This window comes from Taudactylus pleione, unplaced genomic scaffold (assembly GCF_031769625.1).
Source record: "Taudactylus pleione unplaced genomic scaffold, aTauple2 ptg000016l, whole genome shotgun sequence".
In the NCBI taxonomy this organism is placed as follows: Eukaryota; Metazoa; Chordata; class Amphibia; order Anura; family Myobatrachidae; genus Taudactylus; species Taudactylus pleione.
The window spans coordinates 5,734,490-5,751,782 of NW_028284418.1; the positions used below are offsets into that span (position 1 = coordinate 5,734,490).

The following is a 17,293-nucleotide window of genomic DNA, read 5'->3' on the forward strand; positions in this document are numbered from 1 at the left end:
ATATTTAATTACATCCTTGGTTATAAATTCATAATTCATTAGATGTAACTCATGGTCTTAATATCATGCATTTTCTCATGTTGTAAGATCTTTTTCTTGTTGGAGTTGTTGCTGTTTTTATTGTGAGCCAAGCTGGACCCAGTTATATATATATATTTTAACAATATTTTTTTTTCCCTGCCACTGAACGATCCCCAGTTTTTACATTCTCAACATTTAAAATTGAGCAAATTCTGATCCTACGATGGTCCTAGGATGGTCCTGGGTAATCCCCATATTTATATGGCTAGGTAATTGTAGTAAATATACAGAATATGAGTAAAATTCTTCAGACCCTACTAAGAAGCAAGTGAGAATGAACTAGTATCTTTTGTAAATATGCCTTACACCAGTTCAGTGCATCGTTAGTGCTCAGACATTACTTATAAGTACAATCTGAGGAACAGAAAGAACAATGAAAATACAATGTCCTCACATCTGCTCTTTATTATTAAATACAAATTGATTTATTATCAAAGATCTGCTTTCACTTTAATTTTATTAAAAATAGCTTTATAATAAGCCTTTGGAGTTTAAAAGTCTGGCATAATAATGACTTTTCTTTGACACTGATAGAGGTCAATGCCACTGCATTTATTAATACTGCCCAGGACAAAGAAAGGCTAGAATGATTCCATAACATGTGTGCTGGCTGCAGCTTGGAGAACATATTACTGGCAAGTGGACGCCTTCATGATCAGACTAAAGTTTACATTTTGGGGTGCATCAATTCAAAAGAGTATAACTTTTTATTATTTCTTAGTCCTCATAAGGAAGTTTTATCTTGGTTTCTTTCAGGGCAGATAGGTCTTTTGTTTGGTAGCATATTAGAATAAATTTATTTTATAGGCATTATAGAGGCACACATGGGACCAAATGTAATAGGGTGCCACCATTCGCATGCACGCTGGCGTTAATTATGCCAGGATGCATGAAGAAAATCACAAAGGACAGCTCTCTCGGTAAGAGCTGTCCTTTGCGACTGAAGGGCCCAGTAGTCCAACTGGCATCTTTCTGCAGGTGGAAAGGAGAACGCGCGGTGCATGGGGAGGCGGCGAAGAGAAGCCCATAGGCTTATATTGGGCAACGCCATCTGAAGATGGCGCTGCCCACCGCATCAAAGCCCCGGAATATATTGCATTCAGGGGCTTGATAAATATGAGAAATACATGCAAACCCCCGAAAACAGCATTTACGGGGGTTTCACTGCATTATTGACTATTCTGCATTCCGCTCTTAATCAGCTAGTTCTCTCTAGTGTTGGATTATGTGTTCTTTATACAAGGTATGTAGGATTTGGATACAGTAGTGAGTGGAGACCCATATAGTGCCCATCTTCCACTAGCAGCTTACGCAGGGCAAGACCCAGCCATTGGTCCTGTCAGAGCAAGACCTCTGACAAAACCAGGTGTGCGTGGACATTTCAAACTCTAGTTCTTTTTTTGCAGAGAGAAGCAAAAAAACAAAAGACAAAAATTGCTTTTTGGGGCACACTTAATGCATTGAGTAATAAATGTAATAATTACAATTATTACTCAATGCATTAAGTGTGCTTCAAAAAGCCATTTTTGTTTTTTTGTTTTTTGCTTCTCTCTGCAAAAAAAGAAATAGAGTTTGAATACTTAATATTTGGGAGCACCGCCAACCCAAGACTGTGCAAGATTTGTTTAAATGAAAACAATTATTATGTTGGTATATTTATGATTAATATATGGACTGTAGTTTTGTCTAGTGTGGATCAGAGTTGCCTACCTTTTCAGATTTCTTCCCGGGAGAAGCCCAGGTAAGAAAAGCAGGAGGGGGGTGATGGGGGCGGGGCCTGACGATTCACCTCATTAAGCCCCGCCCCCTCATGATAAAATTGCCGCGATAGGCTAGAATTTGCATAGGGGGCGGGGCCAAATGACATGATTCGCGTAGAATCATGTTTTAAGCCCCGCCCCCTACACGGAGACCCGCGATCGTCGCGGCTATTCTCCTCATTCTGCCCACTTCACTAGGAAGTGGGCAGAATGCGGGAGAAATGCTTACCCTTCCAGGGGTGCGGGGGGTTACCCGAAAAATCGGGAGCCTCCCGCGAAAACCGGGAGGGTAGGCATGTATGGTGTGGATTCATCCCTGACCTTTTGAGCGTGGACATTTACAGTAAGTCTAAAGCAGTATGGCAAACATATTTTGGGGCCAGTGGATGGTAACAGTGGCGTAAGTTCATGCCAGATGTCACAGCTGCTGACACTGTAATGTAGCAGTTAGCATGCATACAGGCTATAGATAGATGAAGGCAGCAGCTGATGGTCTGACATGGAGCTCTCCACTAGTGTATGGTGGCTTCTCAGGTGCCGGGAAGAGGTGCCATGTATTGGGCGGCTGTTACGGTATACTCCGGGTACGTAGTTACAGCCCTGAGTGGGGTGAATATGTTGTGGACAATTGAGGAGGTGCCCCTTCACAGCTGGAGCCCGGCGGCAGGTGCCTCCATTGTCTCCCATAGTTCTGCCCCTGGATGGTAAACATTGCAGTTAATTACACAATTAAATTATTGTTATAGTACAGTTATTAAATTGTTGGTATATAGAAGGTATATATGTAAATAGGCATTTTAATGCATAATACTGACAGAATAACATCAACTTACTGCATTACCAGTTGCATTTCTTACATATTTATTATATTATTCTTCTTAATACATTTGTTTTCATATATATGTTTCCATTTCCCACATAATATCCCTTTTTTCATTCACATAAATCTATTATTATGGATATACCACACTAACACAAATGTATTTTTTTAGTCCCGTTCTTTATTCTGCCATATCTCTTCTTTTTCCTCAAATACAATAGTGAATTAATTTGTTTTCATTATCATACTCATTTAGCTGTTATCTACAAATGGTGAAATCTATTACATCAAATATAACATATTTTACTATTTTATTCTCATGTATCCCATTGACCTTAGTACTTTCTTTACCCTGCTCCCTCACATCCACTTCTGTTCATTAACCCACTCCCAAACATTTATTTGTTACATAAAACACTCACAACCACTTAGCAATATCATCCCACATACCCATGTTAATTCATTATATTCTTCTATTTTTTTCTTACATTATTACTCATCACATTATTCACTGCACTGTATATACTTTCTTACTGTATATGAATCTCCCCCATTCTTTTTACTATTACATCCTACATATATTTATTTTTTAGAAATATATTTATTCTACTGTTATTCCTAAAACAAAATTGCTTATTTTATGTTTTTTATATAATTAATTAATTTATATAGTTAATGATTATTCTATTACAATTATTTAATTGCATTATTAATGACCATTTTTCTTATCCTGCTTCTATATTCATCACCCACCTGGACTGTTGAGCCTGACCTGATGCAGCCTTTCCTCCCCACCCTCCCCCTTTTGCCGATAACTGGTGCGGAATATGCAGTCTAGTGGTGTGTGAATGCTGAGCCCCTCCATACTAGCAGCTTTAGCAATATGCAGTGTTACAGGCGTGATGGCCAGCTTAGGGGTATAACTGCACAGGCCATTAGGAAACTTTTAGTCTGTGCAGTCACTCTCCCCCACTCAGGACCAATCTGTACTTACCATTTTTGACATTTGTACTAGTCACCCCTCCCCTGTCCACAACCAGTCCCTCTAGTTTTTGCCACACCTCCCTTGACATCAGTACTGCCAATTGAGCAATCAATGTGGTTTCTATGAAGCCCACTGGTGCTAGCACCCTTACTGGTCTATCTGCTGTGGAGGCCGCCAGCTTTGGTCTTCTGAGCATGTGCAGTAACTGGCATATGGGCCGTGAAGCCTAATTTATTTCCAAAAATGAAAAGTGATGCACCAACCCCTGAGCTTGCTCAGTAGAGCAGAGTGTGGACCACCACAGCAGATGGACACATATTGTCACAGCCCTCTTAACGTTTGCTATGGTTTACACTGACGTGTGTTACACCCCTACATCCATTTCTAGTATATCCAAAGCCAAGTGGGTCCAGTCAGTGGTCCGCAATGAGTTGTACAATAGGATGGAGGATACCGTGTTTAGAGCATATGCAAAATCTCAACACCAGCAAAGCACATTGGGGAATCTGTCAGTTTATTTGATGAAGGCCTGATGGTCATGGAGAATAACAGGGTGAGCGAGACCCATCTTGTAGTTTGTACTGGGTACATAGCACCTTTTAGTCACTGACAAAATGGTAACTAGAATGCTACATCCAGAAGAAGTAGTTTATTTAATGTGCTTTGATGTTTCTGATGTGCTCTTAAAGTTCCCCAAATCTCACCTTATATAGATTAAATGAAAATGTTTATAGATAACCATGGTATGGGCGCATGGCCTCATTCTGCAAGATTCTGCATATGACAGAAGACAATAAAATAAATTCCCTACAGTTTTTTCTTTTTTTTACTTCCGTCTGTACATAACCTAAATTGGAAGAAAAGTCCATTGCCAACAGCAGGAGGGTCAAATTTAATTTAAAGAAATAAATGACAGCCTCTTCCAACTTCTTTCTACATTTATCCCACGTCATTGAAATGAGAGCCTTGTTAAACCCCTTCTGTAACAAAAAAACTTGGCACTACTGAACTGCACTACAAATTAATAGAAATAATTGGGCATCAGGTTTATACATTACATATAAACATAATAACAAAAATAGCACCATGCTATTCACACTATGTGAGAGCTGAGCTGCTCTTCCTGCATGTTCCAGAATCGCTTCACTGTGTGTGACTCAAGCAGCAAGTGTTAAGCATGTCTCATTGCCACGTCGCTTTCTTTGGTTATTCTAGCAGCATGTCTCTCAGAAGGCAATGTCTACTTTATTTTTGTCAAATGATGATCAGGCTCTGATCACTTTGTGTGGGAGGTTACTCTAAATAAAATGATAAACTTCCTTCCAGGGTTGGCATTGAATGAGTTATGTACAGTAAGTGTCTTCCAGCAACTCAGCAGCGCTTTAGATAGCAAGAGAGCCTGCTGTTTACTTGTGGATGGTCACACTGATAACTAGGGATCTAATAGAAAGGCTGGTTGCAAGGTTTATTTAATAAAGCAGTAAAAGAATAGTAATATTTATCAAAGTGGGAAAAAAATATTTGTCAAATCTGTTTCCCTTGTAAACTTACCTTGGTGTTTCTAAACCTAATCGCAATATTTATTGAAATTGCTTGAGGAACACGGCAACAGTGGGGTGGACTGATTAATATTATTATTATTTTAGCATGTGGTATATAAATTAAATAAACAGGTACCTTTTGTTATTCTAATAAACAAGGGGGCACTATTATTCTAACAAATAAGGGGGTACTAATAGCTATTCTAGTAAATAAATGGGCATTATTAGTTAGTCTAATAAACAATGGGGCACTATTATTCTAACAAATAAGGGGGGCACTAATAGCTATTCTAGTAAATAAATGGACATTATTAGTTAGTCTAATAAACAAGGGGGCACTATTATTCTAACAAATAAGAGGGGCACTAATAGCTATTCTAGTAACAAATGGGCATTATTAGTTAGTCTAATAAACAAGGTAATCTGACAGACATGTCTTCCTCATCCGCCATGACAAAACATACAAAGATCTTCCACTCGCTGTAACCACACAAAGAAGACTATGGCAGTCCAATCGCAGGTTCAGACATATCGATGCATGAGCTTCACAATAGCCAGCATTGCCACATCTACCTATGGGACAGAAAACAGAGGCAGTCTCATTACTTTTCAGCAATCAGCCCTCGTATACATATATATATATATATATGTAAGATGCATATCAAGTGGCACTCCCAAACAAACAGTCCCTGGTGCCCTCCGTCAGAGACCAACTCCAGCCGGTCCCAATATACAATCCAAATCGGTGGCACTCAGGTAAGAAAAAACATCTCAACTCAGGGGTATATTACCAACATTTTAGAGCCTTTTATTGCTCCATCATCAAGGTCATATATATATGTAAGATGCATATCAAGTGGCACTCCCAAACAAACAGTCCCTGGTGCCCTCCGTCAGAGACCAACTCCAGCCGGTCCCGATATACAATCCAAATCGGTGGCACTCAGGTAAGAAAAAACGTCTCAACTCAGGGGTATATTACCAACATTTTAGAGCCTTTTATTGCTCCATCATCAAGGATATATATATATATATATATATATATATATATATATATATATATATATATATATAGAAAGCATTTGGGGAACGGCAACACTCCACAGAAACTCAAACTTTTAAAGCTTTCATCTAAGACTGAAACGTTGAAGTAATCTGGTCCTCGGACCCAGCTTTAAACGTGTGTGTTTCTGTGGAGTGCCACCATTTCCCGATTGCTTACTATTACATTATTGAGGAGGGCACCCGGAGTATTCATTTGAGGAGGAGTGCCGAGCCTAGGCTGTTGTTTATATATGTATATATATATATATATATATATATTCTATCAACCTGACAGCTTCTCCTCCTGATACGCCTGGCCTATGAGTACCAAAGAGAAAGAATATAAATAGGCATTATAGTTAAAAATAGTGCCCCCTTATTCATTTCTATAACTATTAGTGTCCATCTATTTATTTGAATAACTAAGAATGCCCCCTTATTTGTTAGAATAATTAATAGTGTCCCCTTGTTTATTAGACTAACTAGTGAGGCCCATTTATTTATTAGTATAGCATTTAGTGTCCCCTTATTTGTTAGAATAATAGTGCCCCATTGTTTATTAGACTAACTAATAATGCCCATTTATTTACTAGAATAGCTATTAGTACCCCCTTATTTGTTAGAATAATAGTGCCCCCTTGTTTATTAGAATAACAAATGGTACCTGTTTATTTAATTTATATACCACATGTTAAAATAATAATAATATTAATCAGTCCACCCCACTGTTGCCGTGTTCCTCAAGCAATTTCAATAAATATTGTGATTAGGTTTAGAAACACCAAGGTAAGTTTACAAGGGAAACAGATTTGACAAATATTTTTTTTCCACTTTGATAAATATTACTATTCTTTTACTGCTTTATTAAATAAACCTTGCAACCAGCCTTTCTATTAGATCCCTAGTTATCAGTGTGACCATCCACAAGTAAACAGCAGGCTCTCTTGCTATCTAAAGCGCTGCTGAGTTGCTGGAAGACACTTACTGTACATAACTCATTCAATGCCAACCCTGGAAGGAAGTTTATTAGACTAACTAATGGTGCCCATTTATTTACTAGAATAGCTATTACTGCCCCCTTATTATTTAGAATAGTAGTGCCCCCTAGTTTATTAGAATAACAAATGGTACCTATTTATTTATTATAAATATTCCCCCTATAGCATTCCAATGATCCTTTTTTGAATTGATTAATTTGTTCTTATCCTTCTAGAGAAGTATTATCCATGAGGTGTTAGCACGAGTAGATCATAAGGCAGGAGGCACTTGGTGATTATAATCTATTTTATTCTAACTGAATGAGATACTTCTTATAACACCTGCACTGGGGAAGGGAGGTAACACTGCACAAGCACATCCTTTTCAATTGTCTCTCTCAAATATCTAAAGATAACCAAATATAACTGAATATTAGTAGTTCCTTAATCTGACTTGCGCATGTTGGAAATGTAGCCATTGTTCCACCCACTCCTACTGTTCCTATTTCTAATTATAGATACTCCAGTTTCCATCCTCACTCATTCTGTGTTGAAACAGTAGAACTTCCTACCTTTCTGAGAGCAGCCTTGAATGGTATAAATAATAATCTCATGTGAGATGTGAAAGATAATCACACTAGTAATACTGCCTTTCATACGCACCATTATGTTTCATTTTCAATGCATGTTATTATGTAGCACGTCTATAGCATCATTTTCTCTTCTATATAAATATGTCTTCCATTTATTTTATTTTCATATAAACAAATCTATCTTCAAGCTAGCCAAAAATACAAGATGATATTTACTATCAATGGGACGATAATCATAGATGTATGAAAGATGTATGAAAGTAATGTTGCATCACTGTAATGATGACAGCAAGAGTCTGAAGTTGCTCCCAGCATAACAGTATTTTCTCCCTCATACCTCTGACGTATTTATAATGGGGCAGGGTGCACCCATATTATACTTACCCCTCTGGAGTCCCACGGTGGCTCCGGTGTCTGCACCTGTAAAAAACAGCCATTTTCCCGTCGTTTGTGCATGCGGAGCACAGGGAAAATGGCCGCCGTGGCCATTTTCCCAGTGACCTGTGCATGCGCTATAGACTCTGGGCACACTCTAGTGCCCAGGTCTATAAGTGCGGCGCTGGCAGCACACTGTTCAGTGTGCAGCCGGATTCCGGACGGAGAGGAGGGGGCCCGTGACGGAGACTTTACACAGGCCCCCTCCTTTCTAGAAATGCCCCTGCCTCTCGCTATCAGTGGCATGCCTCTCAATGATGTAAGATATAGAAGATTGTCAATCACAGGGCCTGATTCAGATTTGTATGCTAATGTTGCCACTGCTGCGTCTGTGTATGCAGCTGCTGTGTGAACATATGCAAATGTCGCAGATGCCGACGATTGTTTTGAGACACCCATCGGTGGATTTACAAATCCAAGCATTTGTGTACAAGGACACAGCATCAGTCGCAGAACATTCGATTATCACAGTTCTGAGTAACCCTATGGCTATTCAAAATGGCCGCAGGAAATTTCCCTGCATATGTGATTGCAGATGCAGGCTGTGACACACCACAAAAACAGTCACGCCTGAGTTCTTTGCTGCCACTCCATTACTTCCTGCTCCCTGACTGTCAATAACACTGCGAGTAAATGGTCGCTACAAGCGACTACTGTAATGCACCTTGATGCTTGCGCAGTTTGACTTAGCGCATGTGCAGATTGCCGGCAATCGCTCAACTGTGAATATATCAGCATTGCATACTACTCTGAAACAGGAGGGAAGGGAAAGCATGGCGCTGCATGTTAATAGTTCGGTCATTTATAAGATGTGAAATAAACTTAAATCTATATATTAATAGCAGAAGGACGACTTTTATGAGTGACCTATTTCTATGATACCATTGTCTAAACATATACCAAATTAAAGGTATTTGTCTGTAGATTTGCAAAAAATATTGGTTTTGTAATTGGTTGCTTCGTTTCGGAGTTAGATGGCAAAATATCCACCTGCCATTTACAATGCCATACATTTATATTGTGCTCTGGAAAATGTGACAGTTGGTGAACTCTCCCTTTGCATCTGCTGAGTGACCTGGAACATGTGACCTGCTGGGTAGTCTGGAACCTGTGACAATTACTTTCAGCCACATACAGTATATCAGCACATCTTGCGAGGACCTCAATCACAACTGCTGTTATTTTATTTTTCAGCTCACCTCGCATTGTTTACACCAAAAATGCCTAGAGGCCAGCCTCAAGGATGTCGAAGTAGTGGAACCTTTACAGGTTGTCCAGAATGTGCAATTCAAGGATCTTAAACAACATATAACAAGATCAACTGATACGCCGCTTGCATTGGACATTACATATATGCCCCAATACTATTTTTTAGGACCTATGGAACTGCAATGTGTGAACTGTGGTGCCCTACACTTTTTGGTAGAGGAGATTAATGGTTATTTTTAAGACTGCTGTCACAATGTAAAGGTTTTGTTGCCCAATGTGGTTGTTCCACTATATGTAGCAGAACTCTTTATGACAAATACCCTCAAATTACGGACTCATTATCACCATAATTTCCTCAGTAATGAATATCCATAATATCCTCCATAACTAAGGCCCTCATTCAGAGCCGTTCGCTATTTGCGGTCGTTCGTTCAAAAACAAGGGGTGGCTATTCAAATGATCCGTTCGCACATTGCAGTCTGTTCACACCTCTAAGTCTGAACGAGCGAGCAAAACATACGCTCGTTTATTTGATAAAAACGCCCCCTTGCCGCTCGCACCATACGTCATGTCCGCTATTTATTAGATTAATCGAGTACATCGTACAGCGTATGAACTGCTCGATATTCTTGTGGTTGGTTGTTTCAACCGCTATTTTGCGAGCAGTTCTGAGTTTAAAAAAACCAAGTGACGTGGTCAATGACGCTGCTGGATTAATTATGCACACCCTTAAAACGCCCGTTTTGACCTTTAAGCACGCCTGCGTTCGAATTCCACTCCCCCGTTTTCAAGCACCTTCCCGTTACCACCCACATACGCCTCATTCTGTCACTCAAAATAGCAGGCACTCGCTATATAGCGTACAAACGATTTTCGGCCGCACTGACTGGATCGCACATGCGTACTAAAAACCGTACGCATGCGCAGATGTGCGAACATCGCTCGGAACGAGCGTACTGCCGCTAACGAGCGGCTCTGAATGAGGGCCTAAGTTGGTTACTCTAGTTTATATTAATTTTAATTCAACAGTTGATTCACACTATGCTCTGATGCTCCCCACACTCTCTGACTTTGGTTATCTCTTTGTTATTGTGTTCTTTTTTCATATGAGAGAGCAAATACATTTTTGTACCTGCACCCTCATTTTAGAGTTCCACCCAGGACCGGCAACAGAAATCTTGGGGCCCCATACACTGATCTCTTTGGGGACCACACCTCCTCACCACCACTCCCAATCCCACCACCTTTGACACCGCACCCACACATCCCTCCTCTGCATGTGTAATATGTGAAGCATGATAATATTAACTGAAAGATATGCAAGACTTTAAATAAAGTAAAAATACACTATGACTTACCACACTGTCTCTCTGTCACTAGCGATGCAATCTGTAGTTCTTGTCTGACCGCTTTTCCAAGGTCTTCTTGTTGACAGTGCTGTGGTTGCCTCAGTGGTAAGAGGGAGAATGTCTGCAGCCAGCCACAGTCCTCAGCCCGTCATCACCTTTGTCAGCCCTCAGTCCCATCATCCTTGTCAACCCTCAGCCTCTCATTACCATCCTCAGCCCCCAACACCTTCCTCAGCCCCCATCACCTTCTTTAGCCTCCGCCATCCTCAGCCCGCTTCACCATCCTCAGCACCCATCATCTTCCTCAGCCATCATCACCATCCTCAGCCCCTCAGGGGCAAGTAAGTGAGAAGGGGAAAAAGAGAGTGGAGTAAGAGGGAGAGAGAGCTAAAGAAAGAGTGGGGGAGCACTGATAAAGAACAGAAGAGGAAAGGAGACAGGATGAGAGAGAAAGAGAGAGAGAAAAAACTTAGGCATTATAAGGGACAATAGATACTGTATTTATATACATATTTTATATATAATATATATATTTATATAAAATATATATTATGTGACAGGATCACCAGAGAAGGCAATAGTGAGCCATGAATTATGTGTGGGGCTGGTGTGGTCCGCCCACACAGGGTAGTTAAACTAAGTTTTGCCATACCTAGGGGCTGCCTTGTGGAGAGAGTCCAGGTGTGGGCTGATGAGAAAGCAGACCAGTCAGGCAGCCATTGGAGACAGTCTAGGTGTGAGTGAGGCAGCCAGAGAGCCCAGTGAAGCTAAGCCAAGCCATTGGGGGGCCAGGGGGCCCGAGTCCAGACCTGTAGGAGGCAGGAAGGACCACAAAACTCTCAGACTGTGTGAGGTAACAGCAACTAAGCTGTAGGCTAATGAAACCAGTGTCCATACTTGCAGGAGGCAGGGAGGACCACAAGAGAAACTTTGTGTGGAAGCCAGGCCGGAGCCTGTAATAGACTCTGCAGGAAGCAGAGAGAGACTTTTGACCTTGTTTGCAGACTTGCCCAAGGTCAGTCAGGGGCAAAGAAGTTTTCTTTTATTTATAACCTGAAATGCTATGTGTGGACTCTAACACTGCACCTCTGACACTCTACCAAACTAATTACCCCTGTGCTATCACAATATATACACATATATATATATATATTTGTGTGTAACCTATAGACACATTATCTTGGTGACTTCATTAGCAGCGCACCTTCTGATGGGACCTGCGGGAGGCAGCGCACTGGCTTGGTGGAGGGGAGCACTTATTTAATGGTGAGTTTTATGTTTATTCCTTGTCCTGATGAAAATGCACAGTTATTGAAACGTTGACCCCAGGAAAATTGGTATTGTGTGATTTATTGAAACCCCTGAGTGCCGCATCTATCCTGTCTGTGTATCATAGCATTTAACTATGCTGTTGCTGGCAACGGAGTAAAGCTATTGTTTTGTGCAGGAAGTGCCGAATCCTTGGATATTTTATATATATATGTATATATTTATATATAAATAAATATATATATATACACTAGCTGAAGTAGCCGGAATTGCTGTGGTTTAAATCTTCAAGTTGTTAAGTTTTAGTATGTGATGTGTCTAAGTCCATCCAGTGTAAGGCCCAGAACAGGCTCCCTGGGTCAAAGTACTGCCCTGTGCACTCTGCTGTGAGATCCGACTGGGACCCCAACCACTCCATTAGACATCCCAGACCAATTACCATCCCTCTGTGAAGTTTTCATCCAAATTCATCCCATGGAAGGCCCAGAACAAGCTTCCCGGATCAAAGTTCTGCCCAGCGTATCCAACAGGAGATCCAACCGGGACATCAAACCCATAGTATTTCTTCCGCAACCAATTGCCACTCCTCTGTGAAGTTTTCGTCCAAATCCATTCAGTGGAAGGCTCAAAAAAGGCTCTGCAGATCAAAGTTCTGCCCAGCGTACACAAACCGAAGGTTCGACAAGGACCCTAATTCCCCTAAAACCTGGCCAGGATCTATCTGGACTACCTCGCATTGGTTTCATCCCAATCAGTGCAGGGGTGTCCGAATGCATAACCAGACAGACAAGCAAACAGACCAATGAAGTTTATATATAAGATTTGTTACTCTGTCGCTTTGTCGCATTGTCGATATGTGCTCTAATAGCTTACTTTTTCAATACTAAATAACTATGTAAGATTTGGCAGCTTTACCTTGAAAGCTGTGGAAGATATTCGCCAACAAACAAACAAACTTTTCAAGGAGGTCCGTGTTGGAGATACGCGGTGCCACGAGTGCTATTCGGAGTTAGAGCTGTTTGTAAACTGCTGATAAGCTGATGTTATTTCTTATGATGTACGTGCAATGGTATTAAGTAAAAGCTTTTAATATTGACAATACTACACTATCTGCGCTCCCTGTTTGTGTTTTTGCCTTGTAGATATCTTATGCTGTCCTTCTGGAAGGATAAAGAGGGGTGTTGCATTGCGTGCGGCTTCAAGACTGTCACCACTACTTTAGTACCTATGGACTTTTTTTTCATTTACGCTATGATATCTTGTCATGTGATATATATATATATATATATATGAATTCATTTTTCTTTTTACACCACCAGAATGATAATAAAGGAAAGTCAGGAGGCAGTTAGCACAGAATAATTGATTATAGTTTAAAATATTTTACAATACAATATATATATATATATATATATATATATATATATATATATATATATATATAACAATACTGCTGACAAGAAACTACACAAGTCCATTTTTACATCCATACACACTTCCCAGCACCTTTCCTGGCACCTGCATTTATCTCACTAATTTTCGCAAATGTTGTTTCCACCTAAAAAATATCTCCAGGATTAGACCCTTCCTCACCCAGGACGCCACTAAAACCCTCATCCACTCGCTGGTCATCTCCAGATTGGACTACTGTAACCTTCTCCTAGCTGGCCTCCCAGTCTCTCACCTCTCTCCACTACAGTCGGTTCTCAATGCTGCTGTACGGCTCATCTTCCTCTCCAGACGTTCTACATCTGTTTCCCCTCTCCTTCAAGCCTTACACTGGCTTCCCTTCCCCTTCAGATGCCAATTAAAGGTTCTTACACTCGCCTACAAGCCCTCACCAAATCCTCTCCCACATACATTTCTGACTTTCTCTCCCTTCACACTCCCGCCCGCACACTTCGCTCAACAAATGCATGCCGCCTCTGTTGCCAACTGATTACTTCCTCCCACTCCCGCATGCCCCAGTGGTAGTCCCCTCCCCCCTATGCAGTGCCCCTAGTAGTAGTCCCCTCCCCCCTATGCAGTGCCCCTAGTAGTAGTCCCCTCCCCTTGTAGTGCCCCTAGTATTAGTCCCCTCTCCTTGTAGTGCCCCTAGTAGTAGTCCCCCCCTTGTAGTGCCCCTAGCAGTAGTCACCCCCCATTGCAGTGCCCCCAGTAGTAGTATTCCCACCCCTTGTAGTGCCCCCGGTAGTAGTAGTCCCGCCTTTGTAGTGCTCCGAGGAGGAGGAGGAGCAGGAGGAAGAGGAAGAAGAAGAAGAAATTTAAGATTAACAAGCTGCTCTTAAAATTCACGCTCCCTCGTGTTTTGTAACTAGCTTTCTGTTAACAGGTTCCAGACATTACAGGGAATTCCTGACTTTCTTTACTGACATCATTAATACCTGTAGCGCATAATTGATTTTGTACACAGCAAAACAATCGCCAAACGCTCAATTGTGATTTTGAGCTTTTTGTTATATTGTGTCAAAGTTCTAGTCTGCATCCCAAAAGCAAAAAAGTTAAAAAAAAGCTATTTTAAGCCTTTACTCTACTTCCTCTAGAACATAACTGATTAGTTTTTAGGTCACAATAGTTTCCTGGAAATTTCAAAAATTACAAAAAATTGAAATAATTTTTTTGTGCTTGTACATTGTGCAGCTAACAGTTGGCCTGATTCAGAGACAGACGCTCTGAAAGAGCTTTTGTGAGCGGCAAGGATAATGGTCGCAATGGTCAAGACCATCACGACCATCGGGGTTTGCGACGAGACCCTTGTGGTAGGGTCTCGTGGCCTCAAGCCCCAGAGAGCTTCCGGCTCTATTAGAGCCGGAAGCTCTCCCACTGACATCACTGGTGATGTCAGTGGGTCCACCCACAAACAGCAGGTGTTAACTTGGGAACGCCTCAGTTTGTGAAGCTACCCCCCCGCCACGCCTACAACATCAACAGCCGCCTCTTTTGTAGTGTCCCACGGAGTGAGAGAATTTCTCTCTCGCTCCGGGGCTTGCGCACACGCAGTGAGGCCGCTGCGTGTGCGCAGAACCCACCATCAACCCGCTTGCGAGCGCTCAAATGCTTGCGAACGGGTCTGAATCAGGCCCAGTGTTTTATATGCATATTGCTGATCACTTGATATGAGAATTATAGACTTGGTATCGCTGGTTCAGTAATGCGAGAGCACAGGAGGATTTGTTTTCTTGATAGGAAATAATAGTTCTTATTAACAGACTTTTACATCTTTATAGGTATTCTGCATCTGTTTGCATGTGCCTGGGAGTTCCTGTTGTGTAGTAGTGTATTAATAACAGTCTATTCCTTTCCCACTGAATCCTGAGGAAAACTTCTCCTAGCTGAGGTAATAGGAAGGACAATGCATCTTAATAATCAAACACATTATAGTACACTATATTTAACAAGCACTATTAGGATCGTAACAAATGACATGAATGTTAGTGTTTCAGTGTACCACCAGTATGTCCCTGGTCTGTATTTTGGACTGTTTGATTATCCACTCCATAACCATGACTAGACATATGTATATGGTAAAACACAATATATAAAGGGGTATATTTATCAAGCAGTGGTAACCAAAGGCAGATCTAGGCACAATATTTTTGGCAGCCACTCCCCCCCCTACCGCTCATGGGGTTCTGGTAAGACTCCATCTACAGCTACCTGGTTTTTGGCCATTCACAGGTTCTATTGTGGGTTAAGAACCTTCTCTTACAGGCTCTTGGATTCCACGTGCAATCGCTTTTGAGACTCACCCTGATACGAACCTAATCTTCTGGGCTTTTGGATTGTACATGCACCTGCTCCTGAGACTGCCCCAAATGCATTAGAGGGATGCAGTCTTTGTGCTGTATCCACATAGCTGTGGTTCAACTGCGGTGCTGTAAAACTCTGCTGCAGGGGTGCTGTGCCGTCCCCAGCAAGTGGCATTCCCAGCATTGGTGGTAACCCCTTTTTTGGTAGTTTTCACCAGAAAAGGGGTTATCACTGCTTCACAATCATTGCTTTCTCTAGGGGTGCCTTGAATTTCCTGTTACTGCAGTATGATAAATTGAGAAGCCCCACAATTTACAATATCACAATGTACTTACTTGGAACCAAAGAGAGAAGGATACCACACAGAACCACATTGATAAATACCAATAATTCAACATTTATTTAGTATAACACATCGGTTATCATTGGTGGTGCTCCCAAAGACCAAAGTATACCAAAAACACAAAAAAGAGAAAGAAGGGCTTCTTGCTGGGCCACTCTTGAAATTAATATCCACATCAAATATCAAATATAACTTTTAATAAATGTACTTAAAATTTAATTAGCCCCCTAATTGCATTAGGTAATTACAACATAGTAATATTATATGTCCCTTGATATATGGTGGCGAAAATATTGTGTATAGGGTAAATGGTCCCCTACATTGATTTAATAAGATATCATATCAGTATACATACGTAGAGAGACAGATACCCTAATGACCCTGATTATATGTCAGACAGAATATAATTTGCTGACATTTCTAGGCACTGTATGTGTGGAAATTAAATTATACAAATACTGTGCAGAGTGTACCCTCTGCTGTACCAATCCTTCCCAATCCACCTCCTGTGTGTATATAAGCTACAGCACCTGGTATTCCCAGGTGGTCTCCCATCCAGGTACTAACCAGGCCCGTACCGTATAGCTTCCAAGATCAGATGAGATTGGGCATATCCGGTAAGGTATGATTGTAGGTAAATCTGTCCGAAATAGGGGAGTATGAACCCCCAGGTAAGCACAGTACAGAGGTACAGAGGCAATTCTATTACTCTTGTAGATAAGTGCTTGAGCTATGCAGAAAGAATATGCATACAACATGTCCTCCTGTTTGGACAGACCGACTCAGGTGAAAAAGATAAATGAAATGCAAAGGATCAAGCGTAAATCTATAATGTTGTTGAAACTAACACACAATATGTGCAAATATCCATAATGGGTTTGTGCTGAGCGTAGGAGAAATCACCATTCAGCAGATAATGCAACCAGCCTATTGTATAAGGAAGAAAAAATGTTTTTAAAACTCCCTATACATAGTGGGTCAAAGTGGGCTGATCATTGTAAAAAACAAGTGTGAATCAGTTAAATTGAAATTTGAGTCATCCACTAAATGTGGAAAGCAGTGTCTGCACTGACACAGCGGTCAGTCTGCAGGCAAACATACGATCTCAGGGTTAGGGTCTCTTGGAGTCAGGTCCGT

The 17,293-nt window shown here is 41.1% G+C and overlaps 1 pseudogene; it reads right to left on the minus strand.

Annotated features, from left to right (window-relative positions):
• Positions 1–16,674: 16,674 nt before the first annotated feature.
• Positions 16,675–16,792, minus strand: LOC148540881 (5S ribosomal RNA; annotated as a pseudogene).
• Between the last annotated feature and the right edge of the window lie 501 nt (positions 16,793–17,293).